The sequence below is a fragment of the Scyliorhinus torazame genome, chromosome 17, assembly GCF_047496885.1.
Source record: "Scyliorhinus torazame isolate Kashiwa2021f chromosome 17, sScyTor2.1, whole genome shotgun sequence".
NCBI lineage: Eukaryota > Metazoa > Chordata > Chondrichthyes > Carcharhiniformes > Scyliorhinidae > Scyliorhinus > Scyliorhinus torazame.
The window spans coordinates 68504544-68531245 of record NC_092723.1 but is presented as its reverse complement, the minus strand read 5'-3'; the positions used below and the strand labels follow the sequence as shown (position 1 = coordinate 68531245).

At 51.2% G+C, this 26702-nt stretch overlaps 1 protein-coding gene across 1 annotated transcript in view; it reads left to right on the top strand.

Annotated features, from left to right (window-relative positions):
• Nucleotides 1-26702, top strand: part of LOC140393928 (ras association domain-containing protein 8-like) — a 357363-nt gene that overhangs the window by 289345 nt on the left and 41316 nt on the right. The gene's annotated exons all lie outside the window — the stretch shown is intronic.

Below are 26702 nucleotides of genomic sequence, written 5' to 3'. Positions count from 1 at the left end.
TCACATCAGCCACTGTCACATTTTAGAGACTCCGTACTATCGTCCGAGATGTCAGAGGAGATGTGGGGCAGGGGCTAAGAGGGTGGGGTGGGGGGGGGGGGGGGGGGGGGGCGGAAGACTGGTTTGTCCTGGATAGTGTTGAGCTTCTTGAGTGTTGTTGGAGCTGCACTCATCCAGGCAAGTGGGGAATATTCCATCACATTCCTGACTTGTGCCTTGTAGCTTGTAGGCAAGTGGACAGGCTTTGAGGAGTCCGGAGGTGAATTACTTGCCACAGGGTTCCTAGCCTCTGACCTGCTCTTGTAGCCACAGTATTTATATGGCTAGTCCAGTTCAGTTTCGAGTCAAAGCAACCCCTAGTATGTTGATAGTGGGGGGTTCATTGATGGTAATGCCATTGAATGTCAAGGGACGATGGTTTGATTCTCTCTTGTTGGAGATAGTCATTGACTGGCACTTGTGTGGCGCAGATGTTACTTGCCACTTATCAGCCCAAGCCTGCATATTGTCCAGGTCTTGTTACATTTGCACATGGACAGCTTCAGTGCCTGAGGAGTATATGGTGCTGAACATTGTGCAATCATCAGAGAATATCTCAACATCTGACCTTATATTGGAAGGAAGGTGTTTGATGAAGCAGCTGAAGGTGGTTGGGCCTAGCTCACTGCCCTGAGGAACTCCTGCAGTGATGTTGGGGGACTGAGATTTTTAAAATTTAAAATTTTAAAAATAAATTTAGAGTACCCAATTCATTTTTTCCAATTAAGGGGCAATTTAGCGTGTTCAATCCGCCTACCTTGCACATCTGTGGGTTGTGGGAGCGAAACCCACGCAAACACGGGGAGAATGTGCAAACTCCACACGGACAGTGGCCCAGAGCCGGGATCGAACCTGGGACCTCGGCGCCGTGAGACTGCAGTGCTACCCACTGCACCACCTTGCTGCCCATTGGGGAACTGAGATGACTGACCTTCGACAACCACTGCCATCTTCCTTTGTGCCAGGTATGACTCCAACCAGTGGAAAGTATTCCCCTTGATTTCCATTGACTGCAGTTTTGCTAGGGCTCCTTGATGCCATACTTGGCCAAATGCTGCCTTGATGTCAAGGGCAGTCGTTCGCACCTCATCTCTGGAGTTCAACTCTTATGGCCATGTTTGAACCAAGACTGTAGTGAGGTCAGGAGCTGAGTGATCCAGGCGGAACCCAAACTGAGTATCAGTGAGCAGGTTATTGTTCAGTAAGTGCTGCGAGTTGGCGCTGTTGATGGCTTTTTCCACCACTTTACAGATGATTGAGAGTAGACTGATTGACGGTAATTGACATTTGATTTGTCCTGTTTCTTGTGTACAGGGCATGGCTTGGCAATTTTCCACATTGCTGGGTAGATGTCAGTCACAGAAGTCACAAAATCGCTACAGTGCAGAAGAAGGTCATTCGGCCCATTGAGTCTGCACAAATCCTCCGAAAGTATACCTCACCCAGGTCCATCCCCTCTCCATCCCCGCAACCCTGGTGCCCAGACATCACTTGACACGCGGGGCAATTTAGTATGTTCCTCCCGTGTCTGTATGGATTTCCTCGGCGTGCTCTCACAGTACACAGTACAAAGATGCGCGGGTTAGATGGATTGGCCATGCTAAATTTTCCCTTTGTGTCCAAAGATTAGCTGGGGTTAAGGGGATAGCATGGAGGATTGGACGTAGGTAGGGTGTTCCTTCGGAGGGTCGGTGACAGCTTGATTGGCCGAATGGCCTCTTTCTGCACTGTAGCGATTCTATGAACAGCTTGGCTAGGGGTGTGGCAAGTTCTGGAGCACAAGTCTTGAGTACGATTGCCAGAATGTTATCAGGGTCCATATACTTTGCAGTATCCAGTGCCTCAGTCATTTTTTGATATCACTTGATTTGATAATCAAGAGCCCTCCTGCACTCTTGATTCTCTGGCTTGGTGGTAGTGGTAGAGTGGGGGGTATGTTGGGCCATGAGCATCAATGGATCTTCTGTTTGTCATGCACAGGAGGTGCTGCTGGGGACTCTGGAGGAGACCGAGATGGATCATCCACTCGGCACTTCTGGCTGAAGATCTTTACAAATGCTTCAGCCTTGTCATTTGCACAGGTGTGCTGGGCTCCTCCATTATTGAGGATGGGGGGGGGGGGGGGGGGGGGCGGCATGTGGTGCAGTGGTTAGCACTGGGACTGCGGCGCTGAGAACCCGGGTTCAAATCCCGGCCCTGGGTCACTGTCCGTGTGGAGTTTGCACATTCTCCCCGTGTCTGCGTGGGTTTCACCCTCACACCCCAAAGATGTGCAGGGTAGGTGGATTGGCCACGCTAAATTGCCCCTTAATTGGAAAAAAAATAATTGGGTACTCTAAATTTTTTTTAAAAATCATTGAGGATGGGTATATTTGTGGAGCCTCCTCCAGTGAGTTCTTTAATTGTTCACCACCATTCACGGCTGGATGTGGTAGGACTGCAGAGCTTAGACCTGATCTGTTGATTGTGAGATCACTTAGCTCTGTCTATCACTTCCTGCCTATGCTGTTTGGCACACAAGTAGGCCTGTGTTGTAGCTTCAGCAGGTTGACACCTCATTTTTCAATACGCCTGGTGCTGCTCCTGCACCCTCCTGCACTCTTGATTCTCTGGCTTGGTGGTAGTGGTAGAGTGGGGGGTATGTTGGGCCATGAGCATCCATGGATCTTCTGTTTGTCATGCACAGGGTGATAAGTTTTAACAGTGCCATTAGTGGGCCAGTTAGCTGCTTGGTATTTGGAGCATCGCTTAGGCACTCCAATCACATCATGGGGAGATAGCCTACCTTAAATAAATGATGGGCCCTCAATACGCCTTTCTCCCCTATAAGAAGCCACTGAGATAATGTGGCACATGGTCAGCTTCAGGCCTCATGTCCAGCAATATGTTACCGGCCGCTATGTGCCCAGGCTGGAGACCAATAGTTGTTTCCTGTACTTGAGTTGACAACTCTACTTGGATATATTCCTGGAAATTTCATTAAAAAAAAAATAAAAATTTAGAGTACCCAATTCATTTTTTCCAATTAAGGGGCAATTTAGCATAGCCAATCCACCTACCCTGCACATCTTTGGATTGTGGGGGCGAAACCCACACAGACACGGGGAGAATGGGCAAACTCCACACGGAGAGTGACCCAGAGCAGGGATCGAACCTGGGACCTCGGCACCATGAGGCAGCAGTGCTAACCACTGCACCACCGTGCTGCCCCCTTCCTGGAGATTTCATGACATGACACCTTACTTCCCACTGCCCTGCCAATGGACCTTGCCAATCCTCTTGGCATACCTCCTTACCCATCAGAAAGGGAACGGATGCTTTATCATTCGATTTGATTGATTCCTCACTGGCAGTCAAACAGCCGTTTCTCTCATCTCCAGTACTTTTATCACTAGAACAGAAAGGTATCCAAGGAAAATGGAAACAAAACCTAAATCTTTCTTCTTGCTTAGTTCTTATTTTCTTCCTGGGTTTCTCGTGCCAGCGTCCAGAAGATTAACCTTTAATTTCTGGAGACTCCAGGGCTATCCTGGAGTGTTGGAAACCCTACTAGTTGTAGCTTGAGTCATTATCTGAGCGTATCTAACAAGGTCAGAGAACAAGGCAAAATCTTCAGTCTGCTCCGGTACCACCCTACACAGTACATTCCTATACTGAGCCATCAGAGGAGCCTCACGCCGTAAGGGCGGGGGACACCTGGAGGTTTTTACAGAGCAGTACACTCTGTAAAACCCCCACTCAGTTAAAGACTCGAACATGGCACAGGGGCCAGCAACCAGCTAAAGCAGCCTGATCCAATCTCCACATCTCCTGGCAGTGCCCCTGCTAAATCAACTGCTCATTTTAACCCCATCTCACTTCTCTTGGGGTCTGGGGTGAGGTTCAATGAACCTCATACTTCACCTGGTGGCGAGACACCAGCAGGCCATTCAGCCCTTGGGTGCCTGTGCTCTCCCCAGATCCACACATACTCCTCCAATCAGATCAATGGGCTTCAGTCTGTTGCTGTCTGATATTCTCCCAGCCCTCCTCTAGCTCAGAAAGTGGTATGGTCATAACACCCCTGTTAGTTGAGGCGACACCGGTGATTGAATCTGCAACCGTCCTGCATTTCTCTGTCTCGGCTGCGCAAACCTGAGGTGATTGAGATTGAGGATTGTGCTCCTGGTCAATCTTCTGTAATCTACACGCCCAAGATAATAAAACATAGACTGGATTGATGAAGCTGTTCCCATCTAGCTGGGAATGTTTCTTATTTTTTATTTCATTTGAACCAAACAGTATTTGAACTCACTGGCTATGCTCACAGGGCTGTTTCACATAACCCTCTACCGCAACCCCCCTCTCCCTCACTATCCCTGTCACAGAGTGTACCTGCTATTATGTTGAAGATCGGTCTTTTACTCCGAGGCCCTCAACTTGCACTACCAGCAACCTAGTTGTTCATGACTTAGCCACTCTATTTCAAATTGACACACGAGTGTTCATTGGTAATTCTAATTATGTACAGTATCAGGCGCCGTTTATCGTTGCAGTTACATATCGAACCTGTTTGTAAATCACAAATTTCCTGTAATGACCCCTTTTCTGTGTAAATAAAGTGTGTTTTATTTTTAAGTCATCAAAACAATCATTCTTTTCAGACTTCCGCTCCTGGGTTATATCTCTAAGGTTTTCTAGGCCTTTTGTTTTGATGGTGCCGTTTAAAAAGCTGTTCCTCTCCCATTGCCCACGCTGCCTCACATTCCCATCCCACCCCGCACCACCTAAACAGCCATAATTCCCTTTCCCCAGACTGTTTCAGAATGTTTCCCCATTTCTAGGTCATCCTGTTACTGATGAAACTGTAGCCCAGCCTCGGCACGCCAGCCCTTGCTAAAGGCAGCTCATTGTTTAGGTCTGGATATTGTACCTTGCGGGGAATCACAGTCCAAGCCTGATCCTGATGTCCATGCATATTCCCAATATCTCACAAAGTTAGTGTTCAGAAGCAAACATCGTCCTTCCTCCCTCCCTCCCTCCTTCCTTCCCCTCCTCCTTTCCTCTCCTCTCCATATCCCACTTATTCCTCCCGTTCCTTATTCCTTTCCTCCTCTCCTCCTCCCTCCTTCCATCTTCTCTCCTCCTTTCTCTCCTTTCACTCTCCTTCCCCTCCTCTCATAGGAACAGGAATTGGCCATTTAACCCCTGAGCCTCTTCCACCATTCAATGAATTTTTGGTTGAATTGCCACCTAATTCCTCATATTTGCTTTTGCTCCAGACCCTTTCATATCTTTGATTGCCAAAAATTCATCAATCTCAAATTTAATATTAACAAACGGTCATTATAGCACCAATTGCTGTTTGGAGAAGAGAATTTCAAACTTCCTCAGAATCCCTAGAGTGCAGAAGGAGGCCATTCGGCCCATCAAGTCTGCACAGACCCTCCAAAAAAGCACTCTACTTAGACCCATTCCCCCGCCCTATCCTGGTATCTGTCGTGTTAATCACCCAGGGGTAACACGGACTGTAACTGGATGCAGTTGTACTTGAAAGTAGACTCCAAATTTTGGTGTTGGTTCAATACGCTTTATTAAATGTGTTAAGCAGTGCACACAGTTCGCTGTGGGTTTGACACTCTACTAATCTAAGCATGCTTACTATAACTAACTAGACCAGACTAGCTCTGAGCCACGTGTAGAAGGTGCTAACTGATAATACATCCTGACTGTCTCTACAGTTGTCACCAGTGGAAAGAGGCAGAGTGTTGGTGCCTCGTGTGTTTTATAGTGGGAAACCCCCCTCTAGTGTTCTGTCTGGTGATTGGTTGTGTTCTGTCCTGTGTGTTGATTGGCTGTACTGGGTGTCTGTCACTGCCTGTCTGTATCTCATTATGTGCATGAGTGCATATCATGGCAGTATCCTTACATATCCTTTGACACTAAGGGGCAATTTTAGCAGGCCAATCTATCTGACCTGAACATCTTTGGACTTCTGCCACCATTTTCGTTTGATGGAGGTGTTCAGAACCATGAAGGGCCTGGACAGTGTAGATAGGGAATAAACCTTCCCATTGGTGTAATGATCGAGGACCAGAAGGCACAGATTTAAGGGAATTGGCTAAAGAAGCAATGGTAACACGAGGAAAAACCTTGTCACGCAGCGAGTGGTTAGGATCTGGAAACGCACTGCTTGAGATTGTGGTGGAGATAGCTTCAACAGAGGCATTCAAGAGGAAATTGTATTAATATCTGAAAAGCAAGACATGCATGGTTATGTGAAGAAGGGGCAGGGCAGTGGCTCTTGGTGAATTGCTCCTTTAGAGTAATACAATCCCAGATCAGGCCCCAACAGTGGCTAGAAACCCCAATGTTTTATTTTCAATTTGTAAGACAGTGAGGAAAAGATACTTCGCTCCAGGAGTGATTGCACGAAGAAATAGGAATATGGTATTTTAAAACAAACTTTATTATTAACACAGCATTAAAATATCTTTAACGTCACAACAGAAAATACAAAACAGTGAATACAGTACTCTTAATTGCTATCTTTATTCCCACTTAAGCAACAAGAAAAACCCCCACCTCAGCTCTCAATCCACTTTAACTACCACTTTAACTCGGGAATGCCTATTAGAGGAATACTTCCTTTCCAGAGATGTTCTTTGAGAAAGAGAGATCTCTTGACACTGCTTTAAAGACAAGGGGCGCGATCTACCCGAGTGGGGACAGAGAATGAGAGCGCCGAGAAACACCCTGCCATCTAACACCCATTCGGATAGATAGGGGACTCCAGCGGGGAACTCCCTGACGAGGCTGCGCCCACCCATTCCAAGAGGCCACACTTAGCCCTGTTTTCTGCACTGAGGAGCTCTGCTCGCTGAACCCACCCAAGCCCCAACTTACTCTAAGAGGGTAGGTCAGATTAAAATTGCCCCATATGTATGTTACTTTGTTGCAACTGCAATTGTTTTGTGCACTTTCTGCTGTAAAAACATTTCACCGTATAAACACACCCTCTGTTAGTGCAGCTTCAACCAGTCAAACTTCAGTAAGGCCTTGGGTAAGTGTAATTGTGTCCCTATGAGGAACATCCAAACATAGGAACATACATGTGGACATATGGGTTGGATTCTCTGCCGGCGGGATACTCCGTTTTGCCGGCAGCGCACTCACGCCCGCGGATTTCCTGACAGTGTGGGGGTGCCCAGAATGGGAAACCTCATTGGCCGGCTGCCGGGACGGAGGATCCCGCTGCTGGCAGGTGCGTACCGCACCAGAAAATGGGTGCAATGGGACGAAGAATCCCGCCTATGAACTATGAGCAGGAGTAGGCCTGTTGGGCCTGCTCTGCCATGTAATAAGTTTGTAGCTGATCTGATACTAACCTCAAAGATGTTTCTCCTCATCCCCGTTTGAAATGCGCGATCCCTTATTTTTAAACAGTGATCCCTAGTTCTAGATTCTCTCACAAGAAGAAACATTCTCTTCACATCCATTCAGTTAAAACACCTCAGGATCTTCAATCAAGTCACCTCTTATTCTTCTAAACTCCGGCGGATACAAGCCCAACCTTACCTTGTAAGGCAACCCACCCATTCCAAGTATTAATTTGGTAATCCGTGTCTGAACTGCTTCTAACACAAAATTCCACCCCCCTCCCCCCACCTCCCCCCCACCAAAACAAAACTCTACTTGATTGGATTTCCTGGTAGATTGATTGGAAACTTAAATATTATGGTTGATTTCCATCAGTTCCTCTGGCTGAGCAAACAAATATTAGGACAGGTTTACTCAATTGTTACCAAGTGCTGTTTTATCTGTCTTCCATCCTGGGTCACTTTACTGGAGGGTTGTGAATGAAAATTCAAAGATTTTTGCAGTATTTTCCTGAGGTGAAGTAAAGGGACAGGACTCACAGTTAGGTAGCTACTTCACAAATACACAAAATCTCTACCATCTTTAAGGGTGTTCAAACCAGCATTCCACACAATAATAATAAGCTTTTATCATTGTCACAAGTAGGCTTACATTAACACTGCAATGAAGTTACTGTGAAGATCCCCTAGTAGCCACATTCCGTCGCCTGTTCGGGTACACTGAGGGAGAATTCAGAATGTCCAATTCACCTAACAAGCACATCTTTCGGGACGTGTGGGAGGAAACCGGGGCACGCGGAGGAAACCCACGCAGACACAGGGAGAACGTGCAGACTCCGCACAGACAGTGACCCAAGCTGGGAAGCGAACCTGGGACCCTGGCGCTGTGAGCAACAGTGCTAACCACAAGAACACAACCCACGTTCCTAAGTTCAATGGTCTTCAATACATGTGGCTAAGCGCCAAGGCTTAACCACAACCTAGTAGGCGCGTAAGCTTCTCAATTGTTTGTCACGCTAAGGCAAATTTATCTTGCAGGTTTGAGCAAAATACTGCAGGTGCTGGAAATATGAAATAAAAACCGAAAGTGCTCAAGATACTCAGCAAGTCAGGCAACATCTGTGGAGAGAGAAACAGAAAGAGTCCCGATGAAAGACCTTCGAACAGAAACATTGAGCTGCTTTTTACCACTGGCTTTGGGACCCTGACACAGGTCAGGACCGGAAGATCCCACAGGAGCGAAAGGTTGGAAAATTCAGCCCGGTGAGTGGGATGTAGGTGCTGCCGACCCACTCAGACGGCAGCAGCACTGAAGCCCTGACGGTGCCAGCAGGAGAGGTGGGCACGACTGAGGCAGGTTGGCGGCCTTGAGGCCACCTCAAAATGGCGGTGCTGTCGAACAGGTCAGTACAAACTAAAATCCAGATTGTCCGAAGGGGAAAGCTCTGCCAATTGCAGGAGGAACCTTTGGAGCTGCAGAGATGGCCACCCATATTTGCAGTACTGGCTCTGATGGCTCCTTGTAGCTGAGGGGCTGCGTCCATGAAGCTGACTGGATCCCCACGCAGCGGTGGGTCATCTGCTGTTTGCAAAATGACAGCGGTCCTTTAATAGAGCCTTTAATTATGCTGTTTGCCTCATTGGAGTCACTTGGATCAAGTGACTCCACCTCGCAGTCCGTCACTGGGAAACCTCCTCAGCAATCAAACAGCGACAGGGAGCCATCCCAATACAGCTCCACACTATTTTACCATCCCACTGGCTCCTTTACTGCCACCCAGGGACAGGTAAATTCTGCCAGTTGACATTTTTTCTCACGTCACAGGTGCAGCCAGGCCTGCTGAGTATTTCCTGAATTTTCTGTGTGAACCTCCTCATTTATTGGCAGGCTTCTATTGTGAAGTGAGAGAGCCCAATGGGAGAAAGCATCAATGAGGCAGATGGAATCAAATGTGTAGAGCCATACAAAGTGGTTCGCACTGTTGCTTCACAGCGCCAGGGTCCCAGATTCAGTTTCCGCTTGGGCCATTCTCTGTGCGGAGTCTGCACGTTCTCCCCGTGTCTGCGTGGGTTTCCTCCGGGTGCTCCGGTTTCCTCCCACAAGTCCTGAAAGATGTGCTTGTTAAGTGAATTGGACATTCTGAATTCTCCCTCTGTGTGCGCAAACAGACGCCGGAATGTGGCGACTAGGGGATTTTCACAGCAACTTCATTGCAGTGTTAATGTAAGCCTACGTGTGACAATAATAAAGATTATTATTATTTTTAAAATAAATTTAGAGTGCCCAATTCATTTTTTCCAATTAAGGGGTAATTTAGTGTGGCCAATCCACCTACCCTGCACATCTTTGGGTTGCGGGGGCGAAACCCACGCAAACACGGGGAGAATGTGCAAACTCCACACGGACAGTGACCCAGAGCCAGGATTGAACCTGTGACCTTGAACGAAAAATAGCCAGACTAAAAGGTATTTGGTGCTGTTGTCAGTGTTTATCCATCAGCCAGCATCGCAAAAACAGTTTATTGTGGTGAATTATAATCCTACCCCCTTTTTGAGATTATCCCATATCAGGCATACCTCTCTGATGATTCCTTTAAGTTGAGAATCCAAAGAGAAAATGCTGGAAAATCTCAGCAGGTCTGGCAGCATCTGTACGATGAGAATGACAGATCCTCAAGACACCAAATGAGTCTGAAAGACTGATCGATCTCTCCCCTTAGGAAAAGAGCTATCCAAGAGTATTACTGTCCTCCAGAGAGCCTCTTTAGCAAGTTTCAGACAGAATATAATATCTTGGTTATTATTGAGGTCCAGGAGCAATTCCTTAGTAAGATAACCCCCACCAAAGAGGGTACAAAATCGAGTTCATGATTCAGAGATCCAGAAAGCTATGTGTGACAATGCAAATATTGATTCAAGAATCGAAGGTGTAATTTATAGTGGGCTTCTCCCCATGTTTGGGTGGGTTTCGCCCCCACAACCCAAAAATGTGCAGGCTACGTGGATTGGCCACGCTAAATTGCCCCTTAATTGGAAAAAATGAATTGGGTACTCTAAATTTATTTAAAACATTTTTTATAGTGGGGTAAAAACAGTCAATCGCAACGTTAAAAAGTTCTACGAAAAGTGAGAAACAGCAATCATATTTCTAGTTGTGAATCCAGTTTCTAAGTTCAATTATTGTTTCAGAAAAATATTCTAAGTTGGAAGTCCATCAATTATTAAAGTAATATTTACCTTAATCCCCAAATGAAGACGGCAGAGTGAGTGAAAAGATTCTGCCCCTGTTAAGGGGAGAATTAGCATTGACTTGCCCGCAGACATTTGCCTCGAGAGATGCACAAGTCAGTTATGTGAATGAAAAAAATCCAGTATGTGTTCTCAATATTTATAGTGCTTCTTGGGGCTGCATAGCTAATTTCTTACATACATGGGTGATATCTTAATTGTAATTAGGTTTGGTCTCTTTATGTTCCAAATATGGGCCGGAATTCTCCCCTACCCTGCGGGGCGGGGGACCCGGCAGGATGGAGTGGCGTGAATCACTCCGGCGTCGGGCCGCCCCAAAGGTGCGGATTTCTCTGCACCTTTAGGGGCCAAGCCCTCACCTTGAGGGGCTAGGCCCACGCCGGAGTGGTTGGCGCGTCGGCGGCCGGCGGGAAAGGCCTTTGGCGCCACGCCAGCCGGGGCCGAAAGGACTTCGCCGGCCGGCGGAAGTCCACGCATGCGGGACCGTCAGCGGACGCTGACATCATCAACGCGCATGCGCAGGGGGGGGGGGGGGTCACTTCCGTGTCGGCCATCACGGAGGCTATGGCCGACGCAGAAGGAAAAGAGTGCCCCCACGGCACAGGCCTGCCCGCGGAACGGTGGGCCCCGATCACGGGCCAGGCCACCGTGGGGGCACCTCCCGGGGCCAGATCGCCCCGCCCCCCCCCTCCCAAGGACCCCGGAGCCCGCCTGCCCCCGCCAGTAAGGGAGGTGGTTTGATTCACGCCGGCGGGACTGGCATTACAGCAGCGGGACTTCGGCCCATAGCGGGTCGGAGAATCGCTGGGGGTGGGGGGGGGGGTCGCCGACCACTGATTTCTTAGTAAGTCCGAACGTCTCTGATTTCAAAGAAGATTTCTGTAACTTTAAATTTCTAAGTGAGGTCCGGGCCTCATCAATTCCAGGGAAGCCAAGCTTTGAGGGTCTGCCATGGTCAATTTTTCATCAGTCGTTTGTCTCTGATTTAAGATTTAAATGTTATTCTGGGATTGGTTTCGACTGTAAAAAGAAATCCAGTTGATTGTGGTCTGGTCATTTGGGAACCGACTCAGGCCACCCCTCTGGAAACCCTCAGACCCCAGCTGACCCATCAACGGAATGGGTGTGGCCAAGCCCGATCAGTGGCACACCAGGTGCTGCCACTCCTCTGTGCACTCATCAGAGGCGCAGCCCCACTGCAGGAATACAGCCAGCAATGTTCGCTATCTATCTGGCCCCAGCTGCCGTTGTGGACGCGCGGAGGCTGGATGCACAGGGTCTGCTCGGGGAGGATTCTGCACAAAGGGATCCCGTCCCAGAACAGTAGGAGCCAGCCAGTGAGGATTGAGTGCCTGCCATAAAACAGGCTGAGGAGGAGGTGTGAAGGAGGTGCCGCTTCATGCCATGTTTATACAGTCAGTGCCTTTCCTTCGAGGAACTGCCGGACCTCCTGCTGCCAAAGACTTTGGCTAACCAGGGAGACTGTGTGCCATCTGTGCCAGATGGTGGCGCTTCTGGCATCGCGGGGATATGGAAGAGGCTATCCGCTCCTGGTGGCCGTCAAAGTGACGGTCACCCTGAGCTTTTATGTCATTCCAGCTATGTCATTCCAGGGGCTGAGTGGGGACCTGTCTGGGAGTTCACAGACATTGTCACACAGGTGCATCCACGTTGTGATGGATGACCTATGTGCCCGGGCAGTGGACAATACAAACTTCAGTCTGGATCAGGTGCACCAGGATGCCCGGGCAGCAGGATTTGCCGTCATTACTGGCATGCCCAAGGTCCAGGGGGTGATCAGTGGCACACATATCCACCTACGAGCACCGGCTCATCAGGGGGTGCCCTTCACCAATCGGAAGGGCTTCGACAACCTGAATGTGCAGTTGGTGCGTGACCACCAGCTCCACATCTGCACCACGACGTGTACGTTCCCGGCACCTTCGAGGCGTTCCCTCGGGTAACGGGTTGGCTCTTGAACAACAAGGGTTACCCGCTGAGCACTTGGCTAATGACGCCTGTCGGAGGCCCCAGACTGAGGCAGAGAATTATTATAACGATACCCATGCAGCAACCAGGAGCGTCATTGGGCGATGAATCGGCATCCTCACGATGCGTTTCTGATGCCTGGACCACTCTCAACATCGCAAAGCAGAGGGGGGACATGCTGGAGGAGGAAGAAGAACGGCAGGCCTCATCTGATGAGGAGGATGGCAAGGAAGAACAGGGCATGGAGCCCGGGCTGGCATGGCATGCTACCCAATATGCTCACTGGACAACCTCATCACCTCCAGATTTGCCTACCAGGAGACCTGGCCACCGGCAACTCTGTCACCCTGTTCCACCCCTCCATACTCCCCCACCACCTTCCCCACCCCCTTCCAAGTGGTGCCCCCTCCCCCATAGCCACTCGCATCCTCTCCTGTCCCTCCTCCCTTTACTCTATCCTACCACCCCAACTCCCCTCCCCTCTCCGAGGGTCCTACCTGCATCACTACAGGGTGTTGCCCTGGGCAGGCAGTGGGTCTTGTCCACGGGACAGAATATGATGACGATTCACTGTGAGATGAGCTCTAGTGCTCCTGATCATTTGACAAAGCCCTGACTCCTACCTTCAGGATCACATTCCACTGTCCGTCCGGTGATCCTGCATGTGTGCTGGTCATTCCATCTCATGGGCCCATACATCCTTTGGGGGTTTGGGGGAAGGTGGGGGTGGGCGGTTATGGAGATAGTGAGCGGTGATGGGCCACTCACTGGGGACATTGCGGAGGCTGTGGTGCAGTGATACTGTCGCTGGACTGGTAACCAAGAGACCCAGGGTAATGCTCTTCAGACCCGGGTTCGAATCTCACCATGGCAAACGGCGAAATATGCATTCAATAAAAAAATCTGGAATTAAAAGTCTAATGATGACCATGGAACCATTGTTAATTGTTGCAAAAACTCCTCACTTGATTCACTAATATCCTTTAGGGAAGGAAATCTGTCGTCCTTACCTGGTCTGGTCTACATGTGGCTCCAGATCCACAGCAATGTGGTTGACTCAAAAATGCCCTCAGGGATGGGCAATAAATGCTGGCTCAGCGATGCCCATATACCATGAATGAATAAAAAAACAAGCTGTCCTACAAGGCTGCCTCACAGTTCTGACCCTGTTCCCTGCCATCTCTGAGGGTGGCCTTAGGTGGAGCATTCAATTGTCCTGGGGCTCTGCCCCATGCCACCCTCCAAAATAACCACGCTCCCCCACCACCAACCTCCCACCCCGCACCACCCCCCCCCCACCCCCCACCCCCCCCCACCCGCACACCATCTACTCCCATCCCAGCCATCCCTCACACCCTTCAATCAAAGGATTGAGGCAGGTTGGAATGTTGGTGAAAAGGTATTTGATAGTGACTAAATACATTATTGTGCCCTGACCCCTACCTCTAACCTATGTGCTGCACCTGTGCCAACTTAACTCATGTCTAATTTTCTTCTCTTACGTGGCCTACAGTCCGCAGCCCATCACATGTGCCAGTGTCAGGTGGGGGAGATTCAGAAATGCTGAGGTGTTCCAGCCTCTCACCTGCGGAATGCACCGGCATAGGCCCCACCACTTCCTCCTCGTTCGGGGTGCTCGATGGCCGCCGGGCTACTCCATCGGACGGAGGTGAGGCCATGTGAGCTCCAGTGGCTCCACCATCGCCTGGCACTGCCTGTCCTGAACCAGGGTCTCGATGCCCTCAGCCATGGAGCACAGAGACTGGGCCATGCTCCTCAGCGAGTGAGTCATGTCCCTCATTGCCTCAGTCATGCACCTCTGGGACTGTGCCATGTCCTTCTGTGACTGACCCTGGTCAGTCAGCGCCCAGCCAATGCTGTTGCCTTCTCAGTCATAACCCTCTGTGAATGGGCCAAGCTCTGCAGCGTCGCAGCAATGGCCATGTGGGTCCTGTACATGGCTGCCTGTGTCTGGGCTCCCCTCCTGAGCCTCAGCCAGTGACTGCTCAGATTTCCCCACACCTTGGACGTCTTGACCCATGGCTGTGACGTTTTGACGTAAGACTTCCACTCCGGACGCCACTCATTCATGTTGGCCTGGTTAGCACACATTGTCGGCACGATCTCTTGCACCTTAAGGTGGTTGGACTCCTCCAGCTGCATTTGCAGGCACTGGAAAGCTGCTGAAACCTCCTCCAGGAAATCCTGAATCTGCATCTCCACCAGTGATGAGATCATTCTTTCCAGAAGTGCGATACCTGTCCCGGATTACAGCTGTTTCCTGGGATTGGACAACCCCCTGACTGTTTACTCCCTCGGGAATCCCTACTTCCACCTGATATGCTGCAGCAGTGTGACGTGCGTACCAGCAGGTGACCCAGGAGCCTCTTCATTAAAATGACCCACCGAGGTGATAGTCTCTGCGATGGTGGAGGGTGCAGGTGACAGCAGTGACGAGAAGTCGGTGCCTTCCCCGGGCTGGTCCTCCGGGGTGTGCTGGGGTTGCAGCAGGGGGTGAGATACCCCAAACGGGCAGGCATGGTCTGATGGTGATCCTGCAAGACAAAGACAAGATACATGGTGAGATCTTCGGAAGGAGTGGTCTGGGGGAAAGGGGTGACTCACTTGCTATAAGGTGTTCACTCTACATTGGGAGCTCACTCGGTTGTCGCATGCCGACCTGCACCTCAGATATAGCCCTCTCCTGCACATCCCCGGCTAGCTCCATCACCCTCTGCTCAGCGGGGGTGAGAGCCCTGAGGTCCGGGACACCCCCTCCAATCTTCTCCCGCTCTCTTCTGTTATGGGTTGCCTTTTCCTAGGGGACATATAAAGAACATGGTGAGACGCATGGAGGCGAATTACACAGGGTGTCTAGCTGGTGGCATGTGTGTGCAAGGCACCTGGCCAAAGAGGACAATATAGGTGTTTGGTGCAGGGTGGGATGTGTGAGGGAGATGCAGACAGGTGGGTTTTGATTGGCCTCTATGGGATTGAGGTGTGTGATATGAAGAGTGAGGGACCGTAATGTTGCCAGGGGAACGGAGGTGGTGACTCACCCGAGCTGCCCTAAGGAGGTCATTCATCTTCATTCTGCACCGTGTTCCGGTCTGCCTGGTGAGGCTGGCAGCACTGACCGCCTCAGCCACCTTCGCCCAGGCCCAGTTGATAATCACAGGCTGGAGCCTCCTGCCCACCCTGGGAAAGAGAGTTCCCACCTCCAACTTACCCACCTTCGGTGTTAATGCAGTCAAGACAGTCATTTTAATAAACAGCGTTTAAGATAATTTGTTAAGTTGTCAGATTGGATACTTAGGTATTATAATGGAGCTGTGTGCCTTGTATTTAACCTATCCTCCATGTTTACTCCTGGCTGGTATGGTTTTCCAAGGCTCAGAACACCCAGCAGCTGAAGGAAAATGAAGACTGCTTTGTGGGAAGGTAAGTCCCTTTATGCACTGTTTGTGGGCCAGGAGGAATGGAATTGCCTCCTCTCAACCCACCACGTTTTCCTCTTTCTTGACTGCCAACAGACTGCGCTCTTCCACCTCCCAAAATCCAAATACTTTGTGCCTTGGCCCCTGCCTCGCCCTTCCCTGGGGATCAAAGTTCCCCCCATCCCTCCCAATGGAATCAGGATCGAAATCAACTTCCAGAGAAATTGTGAATCACCCTACTTCAGGATCCAGACTCCCAGACACGCTCACGCTATCCCAGATGCAGGCTCACTACCTGCACCTCGAGCTGTGGTCTCTTCCAGAGAGCTTCCGGCCTGATGGAGTGGCAGGCCAGTTCATCAACTTCCAGGCTGGAAGCATGTTGGGAAAGAAGGAATCAAACAGTGAAGTTAAAACAGGTTTCCCATACAAGACTTCACCCATCCCTCCACTGTCAACACCCCCCCACCGCCACCCCAGTCAATATCACCAGGACCATTCTTTCTGTGCCAGAGGCCCTTCCGATTTCTGTTAAAAGAAAACTTAAATTGAGTAAAGTGACTTTCCTTGTGATAATGGCAAGGCTGATACAACCTCTAGATAAACTAGGCTGTCGCCCAGAGTGGCAACATTTGTGGAGTGGGTGCCAATGTACGGTTAGTCACTGTGTATGGCAATTACCTAGATAAGGGAATCGCTAACAAAACACGTGATATTGATTATCCTATAAATGCAGGCAGCTGGAGCAATTTGGTGTGAGAGCTTCTTGTGGGTTAGTTGCTGTGAGGAACTGTCTTACAATAAACCAACATGAACATAAAAGACCAGACTGGATTGATTCTTCCACTGTATCCCCTGGTTGTAATTAGCAGTGGGGGTAGGGCGGCAAACAGAAACGGAATTTCATGAAACCCCGGGATGAGAAATTCCACTAATTGGCAAATTTTTGACATTGTGGATTTGGAAGTCTGCCATCGTCATCTTCCTTTCTGACCCTCGGCGTCAAAAGATTGCTTTAAAAAAAGTTTCACGAGCTGTTTCTGTGAGTAGGAACTGCTGCCTCTGACCCTCAAAGAACTTCTTGGTTTTCCATTGGATTTTTTAAAAATCGGAAGAATGAGGTCTTCCCTGTTTTTCGTGCAACTGTCAGTTAAACTGCTGAGAGCAGGAACTGACTGCAGAGCAGTGATTGGTGAAGCCTGGGACAATTATCTCGGTTCATGAGGATTCTGTGCACAGTATTTTGAACACAGGACTATGGTAGGCCGAGTGATATGTAAAATATGTAAGAAGAGAGGATGATACCTGTTGTAAGAAACTGGATAAAAGCAAATTACTACGGTTTCTGGAATCTGAAAACAAAGAGAAAATGCTGGAAAATCTCAGCAGGTCTGGCAGCATCTGTAGGGAGAGAAAAGAGCTAATGTTTCAAGTCCAGATGACCTTTTGTCAAAGGGTATCTGTTGTATCTGGTGTTCGACGTCCAGCAAGGAATCTACCAAACGACTTGACTTATCCAAACAAGGATCTTTATTGAATCACACGTGGTAAGATAGCGATCTGTTACAGAGCAAGTTATCATGGAGTTTCTTTGTACTCCTCTGGAACTACACCTAGCACGACTGTTCACCTGTAATGTCTTACAACCATCTCCTACAACAATCTGGTGATGGCCGGATGTGCCCCCACTTATATTGGAGTGCCTTGACACATGACCACTGTCTTGAGACCACATGGTGTGTCTGTACCACCACCTGCTGGCTGGAGGTCGCACCACCAGCCATCTATGATATTGCTTGCAGGCATATTACCACAATATCCTGTTGGGAAATGTGGCTAGCTCTATTCCCATAGTGTTGCATCAAACTGAAACTTGAATGTGTTGATTTTTGGCTGCAGCATATAAAAGTTTTTATTCATACAAATGCACAATATTCATTTTCAAAAGTTAATTGCTGTGGGCAAGTCTGAAGGTTCACCTACTGGGCCTAATATTTACATACCAGCCCTGGGACTGCAAAGCTGGATTTTCGAATTGCATTCCACATAGCCAGAAAGTAGCGCTTACGATAATTAAGAATGCCATTTTATTTAATGTGAACTTACAGAGGTGTCAGTACAGCTGCCTCTGCCAGACGTTGAAGTGTTTATAATGACATGAGCTAAACTGGAAAGATCAATTCAAACTTTATAATGAGTGAATCTCTCAACACCAGCACTCCGAGGACAACAGAAATAAAGGATTGAATTTTCGATTCTGCAGCCCCTCAGCGTTCCCCCAAGTGCTTTGCAGTCAATTAATTGCTTTTGAAATGTAGGCCGCAATTCTCCCGAATGAATTCTAAATGCTACCGCCGGTGGGAAAAAACGGTGCATTTCCAGCTGGCCGTGAAGCACCAATGAGGCTCCATTCAAATGAAGCAACTCTCCACCCCCACCATTTAAACGCTCTCGCAGGACTGACCGTCAGTCCAGCCAAGAAGATGGCTGCAAGAAGAACTGGTCGAAGGTATCTGGACTCTGACTGTGACTGCATGCTGGATACAGTGGAGGAGAGGAGGGCCACCTTATTTTCCAAGGTTGGGAGAAGACCACCAGTCAATGCCATGAATCGAGCCTGGGAAGCGGTTGCAGAGGCTCTGAGTGCTAGCAGCCTCACCAGGAGGGCTGCCGTCCAATGCAGGAAGGTGAATGACCGTCAAGCTTCAAGAGAGAGTACCCACCTGTCTGCCCCTGGCATCACTCCTGTCCCTAACCATTAACAACCTCAATGTCACCTCAAAGCCTCCCAGCACCTTCCCCCCCTCCCCCAGCATCTTCCTCATAAACCCTCCTTGGCTAGGTGCTGTACCCGCACATAACACCTGCTCTAACCCTCCCCTACTCACCGGGCATCTGTCTCACAATTTCCTCCTTGTGTTCCCACAAGAGAAGATAACCCACAAGCAGATGGAATGAGAGAAGTCGGGCAAGGGGATGCCTGTGATAAGAGTCCTGACCCACCATGAGGAGAGGATGAGGGACATTGCGGGGGAGGCCCTGGAACAAGCTGTGGCAGACAGCGAAGTCAGCCTGCACCAAAGAAGTGAGAGGCCACTGCACTTTTAGGCAGATGATCCGTGATGAGTGAGTCTCTCATCTCCCACACCCTTGTTATTCCCTAACATTGACCCCATATCCTTTGTCTCCCAGGATCTCCATCAGGTGAGGCCGGGCCATCTGGGCTAGGTGCTCCCTATCCAACTCCTCAGAGCACCTTGCATCTCCACAATGACGTTTTGGCACTCTTTCACCAGCATCATCCACCAGTGCAGAGACACTCACCTTGGTGGGATATGTTAGTGTACAGGCCTCTGGACCACTATCTGGTGAGAACCACACAACCTCTGCAGCACTTTAGGTAGAGGCAGGAACTTCCAAGGGAAAGGGCAGTTGGGGTTCTGCTGGATCCCAGAAAACAGCTGCCACCAAGCCAGATGTCAGGTCTCTGTAAATGGTTATGCCTACACTGGTCGAGAATCAAATCTCGACCGTTTCTGTACAGGAGAGGATGTCAGCGACATTCCAGCGATCGCAAGGCAAACTGGAGGAGTCCAGAAGCTTTCTTTCATAGGAGATGGTGCCAACATTGCGTGGCATCTATGCCAACATTGCCAGGGTGGTGTCCACAGTAGAAAACCTGGGTCAAGATGTCGGAACCATGTGTGATGATGTCCAAGGCTTAACTCACTTTGTGATGTCCATGGTTGAGTCCCACGACAGCAGGGTCCAATCACAGAAGCACATTTTCCAGGAGCAGATGGACATTGCTGCGGTGCTCCAGAACATGGCCCTATCACACAGGACCATGGCTGAAGGATCGAGAGAATGGCCCACTCGCTGAGGGACATGACCCATTCACAGAGGACCATGCCTGAGGGCTTCGGCACCATGGCTCAGACTTTGGCGGGCCTCCAGGACTGGCAGCGCCAGGTGACTCAGAAGTTGCTGGAGCTCACTTCAGCTGCCCCTCTGTCCCATGGAGTAGCCCAGGGGTCCACAAGCATCATGAGGGAGAAGGGAGCACTGGTGTCCATCCCGGGGCTTTCCACCAGGGCGATCTCAGCAGTCTCTTGCCCATCTGAAACCCCCCTCTCCCAACACCAGCACAACTCCTTGGCAGCGAGAAGAACAGGGAGAAATCTGTAACACCCAAAAATCAGCTGGAACCCTCCAGATCCAGGCCCTCCAGAGGACACCCGCCAAGGGCATCACAGGCCAGAGGGCACGGTATATAGCAGCCTGCCTCCACTTTGTCTGTGTATTTTGGGGAGACAACTGGAAGGAGTGGTAGGCCACGCACGATTAAGAAGATAAAGGACCACTGAGTTGACACGGGTGAGGTCACATAGCTTTAGTTAAAGAGAAAAGGGCCGCAACGTAAATAATCACATTTGAAGAAATTTGCACATCAAAACCGACATCCATCTCACTGTCACTGCTTTCCCACAAGGGTAGGGGGGGCTTTTTCTCCTTATCGAACCTCGGAACCTCCCACAGGCTTCCAGCCTCAGACAGTCTTGTACGACAGCATCACCAATCTGTGCGCCAAAATCTCGCACCCTTTCCTCCCCGCCGCTCTCAACTGTGACCCAAAGGAAGATGCCCCCGTCCACAGTCAGGTATGAGCCAGGTAGTCAGTGGGCTGTCATCAGAAAGACAGGAGTCTGACTTTCTCAGATTATGAGGAGTTCAACAGCATGTTGCCATCACCCTCCTGCCTTGAGAGGAGACCCACAGACAATGTCAACCCAGGCCAATCATCCTGGTGTGCTGTTAGGTTGACACTTGGAGGGGGGAGGGGACACTGGTTGTCGGGAGGGGGAGGGAATGGTGGCAAAGTTTGGAGGAAGGGGGGGGCGGAGACAAGGCTTCTGGGAAGGGGTGAACAAAGCTAATGGGACAGGAGGAGCAAGGGTGAGGGGAATGGCTGAACAAGGAATCCCGCAAGGCCAGGTTTGAGGGTAAGGGGGGTGGGGTGGTATGAGCTTCTGGACAAAGAGCCTCCTAATTTGTGAATCTGGAGGCAGTGAGCGTCTCCCTGGTCCTCTGGCCCTGACCTTTTCTTGTCGTCGCCTGTCCTCCATTCACCGGGTCCTCCTCCTTCAACGAGGCCACATGATCCTCCTCTTCCATCATGTTGTCCGGCTGCTGTGCCAAGTTGTGGAGGACACAGTATGCGACCACTATCTGTGAGACCCTCTGCGGCTGTATTGTAATGCTCCAGCAGAGTGATCCTAGCAGCGGAACCATTGGGGTGGTGCTTGCGGGAGAAGGGGTCGTAGCAAGGGCTGGCAGCATGATGAGGCTCTTAAGTGGGCATTAAGTGAGAAAAATGATCAGTTAATCTGCTTTTGGTGACATTGGTTGAGGGATGAATGTTGGGCAGGACACAGGGAACAACTCCTTGCTTTTTGAAGAAAATGTCACAGCACCATTTAACATACATTTGAGCAGACAGGTGTGGTGTCAGTTTAACATCTCAGCCTAAAGTTTCATGGTTTGGGAAATCAAGGGCACCCATATTTGATTACGGGGTTTGGTGGGGAGGGGGGCTCCCCTGGTGGAGCTGCTCAGGCCTAATTCCTAAGATAGCAGCGATGGTAGAGCATGAGCTCACCCAGTGAAGTGTGTTTCGAAACAGGGGCCACATGCTAGCAGCCTGTAGTTAAGAGAATGTGGACAGCCAGGTTGGAAGTTAATGGGAGCTGGGGGCAAAGTGACAATTAGCAGCCATAGTGGGAGATGTTTAGCTACAGAGGCATGGTTTGTGACTAGATGGGGCTGGGTTTGGACAGAAGGGCACCTGGCAAAGCTGGGGGGGTGGGTTCGCATCCTTTTAATGTGGGGTTAGGAAGCACATTCCTTCTCTTTTCTGGTCTAATTCTTTGAATACATACGCATTTAAAAAACATAATTGGTTGAGGCCCAACAGGCAGTCTTTAAAGTAAGCCTGGTTTTCCTAAGGTTACTCTGGTTTGTCTCAGGGAGGCTCAAACACGAATAGGCCTCTTATTGTTATGCTCAAAGGGCCTATCGCCTGATTCGTATTGATTTTCTGGCCTTTGCCAATATAGCAGGAGACACATTTCTCCCTCATAATAAGTATGTGCCTCCTGCATGACAAATTGTAGGCTTGGGGAGCCACTTGGCACCCCAAAAACATGAGAACCATCATGGGCTGGACGGAAAATTTGATTTCCGCTCTTGAGGTGGAAGTGACCGGAAAATGCCGCCCCAAGTTTCTCATCCCATATCTGAAACAATGCAGCCTTCCCTCTCCCTCTGCACTGGAAGGTCAGCCAAGATCATATTGTAAAGTCAGGACTGCAAGCCACAATGCTCAGGGTGAGGGGAAGAAGAAAGGAAGAGCGATAGTAATAGGGGACTCATTAGGCAGGAGAGCAGACAGGCATTTCTGCGGCCAAAGACGTGACTCCAGGATGGTGTGTTGCCTCCCTGGTGCCAGGGTCAGGGATGTCACCGAATGGCTGCAGAGCATACTAAAGGGGGAGGGTGAAAAGTCAGAGGTCGTGGTACATGTTGGTACCACGAGAGACATAGAATGCAGGATGAGGTCTTGCATCAAGAATTCAGGGAGCAAGGCAGTAGGTTAAAAAGCATGACCTCTACCAGGGCGGTGAAGCGAGGATTGTTTCCCGCACTTAAAACGGAGGGGGAGAGCCTGTGAATGGGGAGCGGAGGAGGAGGGTGTGCCACACAATGGGAGGAGTCGAAGGGGAGGCGGGAGTGGCCGGGGTCAGCAGGGGTCAGCTGACTTGCGGAAGTGCAATGGGGGGAGTAAACCAGCTAGGATGGGTCCTAGCCGGGGGGGGGTGGGTGGGGGGGAATCGAGTTGCTGCTGCTAAGGTCAAGGAGGAGCTGGAGCGAGTGGACGGGGTCATGCCGCTGTGGGGAACGGGCCGGGTGTGGGGTGCGGGCGCGTGGCTGGCCGAGGAGGGGTCATGGCTAGTCGGCGGGGGAGGGGGGCGGGTAGCCCCCTAATCCGGCTGATAACCTGGAATGTAAGGGGACTGAATGGGCTGGTTAAGCGGGCCCGCGTGTTCGCGCACCTGAAAGGGCTCAAGGCGGATGTGGTTATGCTCCAGGAGACACACCTGAAGGTGGCAGACCAGGTAAGATTGAGGAAAGGGTGGGTAGGTCAGGTGTTTCACTCGGGGCTAGATGCCAAAACTCGAGGGGTGGCGATCTTGGTGGGAAAGAAAGTGTTATTCGAGGCGTCGAGCATTGTGGCAGATAATGGCGGTAGGTACATAATGGTAAGTGGTAAGTTGCAGGGAGAGAGGGTGGTACTGGTCAATGTGTATGCTCCGAACAGGGACGATGCAGGTTTTATGCGGCGTATGTTGGGTCGGATCCCAGACTTGGAAGTGGGGGGCCTGATAATGGGGGGAGACTTTAACACGGTGTTGGATCCTGCACTGGATCGCTCCAGGTCTAGGACGGGTTGGAAGCCGGCGGCGGCTAGAGTGTTGAGGGGATTTATGGACCAAATGGGAGGGGTGGACCCTTGGAGATTTGCAAGGCCGGGGGCTAGGGAATTTTCATTCTTCTCACATGTCCATAAGGTTTATTCTCAAATCGACTTTTTCATTTTGAGTAGGGCGCTGATAGCGAGAGTAGAGGATACCGAGTATTCAGCAATAGCCATTTCGGACCACGCCCCGCATTGGGTGGACTTGGAGATGGGGGTGAAGAGGGACCAGCGCCCGCTGTGGCGCTTGGAGGTGGGGATGTTGGCGGACGAGGAGGTGAGCGAGCGGGTCCGAGGAAGTATAGAGAGGTACTTGGAGACCAACGACAACGGGGAGGTCCGAGTGGGGATGGTATGGGAGGCACTGAAGGCGGTGGTGAGGGGAGAGCTGATCTCCATCAGGGCCCACAAGGAGAGGAGGGAGCGGGGGGAGAGGGAGAGGCTGGTGGGGGAGATGGTGAGGGTAGACAGGAGGTATGCGGAAGAACCTGAGGAAGGATTGTTGAGCAAGAGGTGCAGCCTCCAGGCCGAATTCGACCTGGTGACCACCAGGAAGGCGGAGGTGCAGTGGAGGAAGGCCCAGGGGGCGGTCTACGAGTATGGGGAAAAGGCAAGCCGGGTGCTGGCGCATCAGCTTCGGAAGCGGGACGCAGCTAGGGAGATCGGGGGAGTTAAGGACAGGGGAGGGAACGTGGTGCGGAGTGGGGTTGGCATCAATGGGGTCTTCAGGGACTTTTACGAGGAATTGTACCGATCCGAGCCCCCACGGGAGGAGGGAGGGATGGGCCGTTTCCTGGACCAATTGAGGTTTCCAAAGGTGGAAGAGGGACTGGTGGCGGGACTGGGGGCTACGATTGGGCTGGAGGAGCTGATCAAAGGGATAGGAAGCATGCAGGCGGGGAAGGCACCGGGGCCGGACGGTTTCCCGGTCGAGTTCCAATAAAAATATATGGACCTGTTGGGCCCGCTGTTAGTTAGGACCTTTAGTGAGGCAAGGGAGGGGGGGGGCTTTACTCCAACGATGTCCCGGTCACTGATCTCCTTGATCCTGAAGCAGGACAAGGATCCCCTGCAATGTGGGTCTTACAGACCGATTTCCTTGCTAAATGTAGATGCCAAGGTGCTGGCGAAGGTCTTAGCCACGAGGATTGAGGATTGTGTGCCGCAGATCATCCATGAAGACCAGACGGGATTTGTGAAGGGGAGACAGTTGAACGCGAATGTGCGGAGGCTTTTGAACATTATCATGATGCCGGCGAGGGAGGGGGAGGCGGAGAAAGCCTTCGATAGGGTAGAGTGGGGGTACCTGTGGGAGGTGCTGAAGAGGTTTGGGTTTGGGGAGGGGTTTGTCAGGTGGGTTAGGCTGTTGTACGAGGTCCCGATGGCGAGTGTGGCCACAAATAGGAGGAGGTCCGAGTACTTTCGGTTGCACCGAGGGACGAGACAGGGGTGTCCCCTGTCCCCCCTGCTCTTCGCACTGGCGATTGAACCCCTGGCTATGGCACTGAGAGTGTCGAGGAACTGGAGGGGGTTGGTGCGGGGTGGGGAGGAGCACAGGGTGTCGCTTTATGCGGACGACCTGCTGCTGTATGTGGCGGACCCGGTGGGAGGAATGCCAGAGGTAATGAGTATGCTTAGGGAATTCGGGGACTTTTCGGGGTACAAGCTCAATATGGGGAAGAGCGAGCTGTTCGTAGTTCAGCTAGGGGACCAGGAGAGGGGGATTGGCGAGCTCCCACTAAAAAGGGCGGAAAGGAGTTTCAGATATTTGGGGGTCCAGGTGGCCAGGAGCTGGGGGGCCCTGCATCGGCTTAACTTTACAAGGCTGGTGGAGCAAATGGAGGAGGAGTTCAAGAGGTGGGACGCGTTGCCGCTGTCCCTGGCGGGTAGGGTGCAGTCAATCAAAATGACGGTGCTCCCACGGTTTTTGTTCCTGTTCCAGTGCCTCCCCGTGTTTATCCCAAAGGCTTTTTTCAGGCGGGTTAACAGGAGTATAATGGGGTTTGTGTGGGCGCGAGGGACTCCGAGGGTGAGAAGGGTGTTCCTGGAGCGGAGTAGAGATGGGGGGGGGGGGTGGCGCTGCCCAACCTCTGTGGGTACTACTGGGCCGCCAATGCGACAATGGTACGCAAGTGGGTGATGGAGGGGGCTGCATGGAAGAGGCTGGAGACGGCGTCCTGTGTGGGTACGAGTCTGGGGGCGCTGGCAACGGCGCCGCTGCCGCTCCCTCCAAGGAGGTATACCACGAGACCGGCGGTGGTGGCGGCCCTCAAAATTTGGGGGCAGTGGAGGCGGCATAGGGGGGAAGTTAGGGCCTCGGCGTGGACCCCATTACGGGGGAACCACCGGTTCGCCCCAGGAAGAACAGGTGGAGGGTTTGCGGGGTGGCACAGGGCAGGCATACGAAAGTTAGGGGACCTGTTTGTGGACGGGAAGTTCGCGAGCTTGGGTGAGCTGGAGGAGAAGTATGGGCTCCCCCGGGGAACACCTTCAGGTACTTACAGGTAAGTGCGTTTGCCAGACGGCAGGTGGTAGAATTCCCACGGCTACTGCCACACACAGTACAGGACAGGGTGCTCTCGGGGGGGGGGGGTGGGTGGGATTGGGGAAGATCTCGGAAACTTACCAGGTGATGCAGGAGGAGGAGGAGGCCTCGGTGGTGGAGTTGAAAGGTAAGTGGGAGGAGGAGTTGGGAGAGGAGATCGAAGAGGGGACGTGGGCAGATGTCCTAGGGATGGTGAACTCTTCCTCTTCATGCGCGAGGCTCAGCCTCATACAGTTTAAGGTGCTGCACAGGGCACACATGACCGGGACAAGGATGAGCAGGTTCTTTGGGGGTGAGGACAGGTGTGTTAGGTGCTCAGGGAGCCCAGCAAATCACACCCATATGTTCTGGGCATGCCCAGCGCTGGAGGAATTTTGGAAGGGCGTAGCGAGGACGGTGTCGAGGGTGGTAGGATCCGGGGTCAAACCGGGCTGGGGACTCGCAATATTTGGGGTGGCAGAGGAGCCGGGAGTGCAGGAGGCGAAAGAGGCTGGAATTCTGGCCTTTGCGTCCCTGGTAGCCCGGCGGAGGATTCTCCTTCAGTGGAAAGA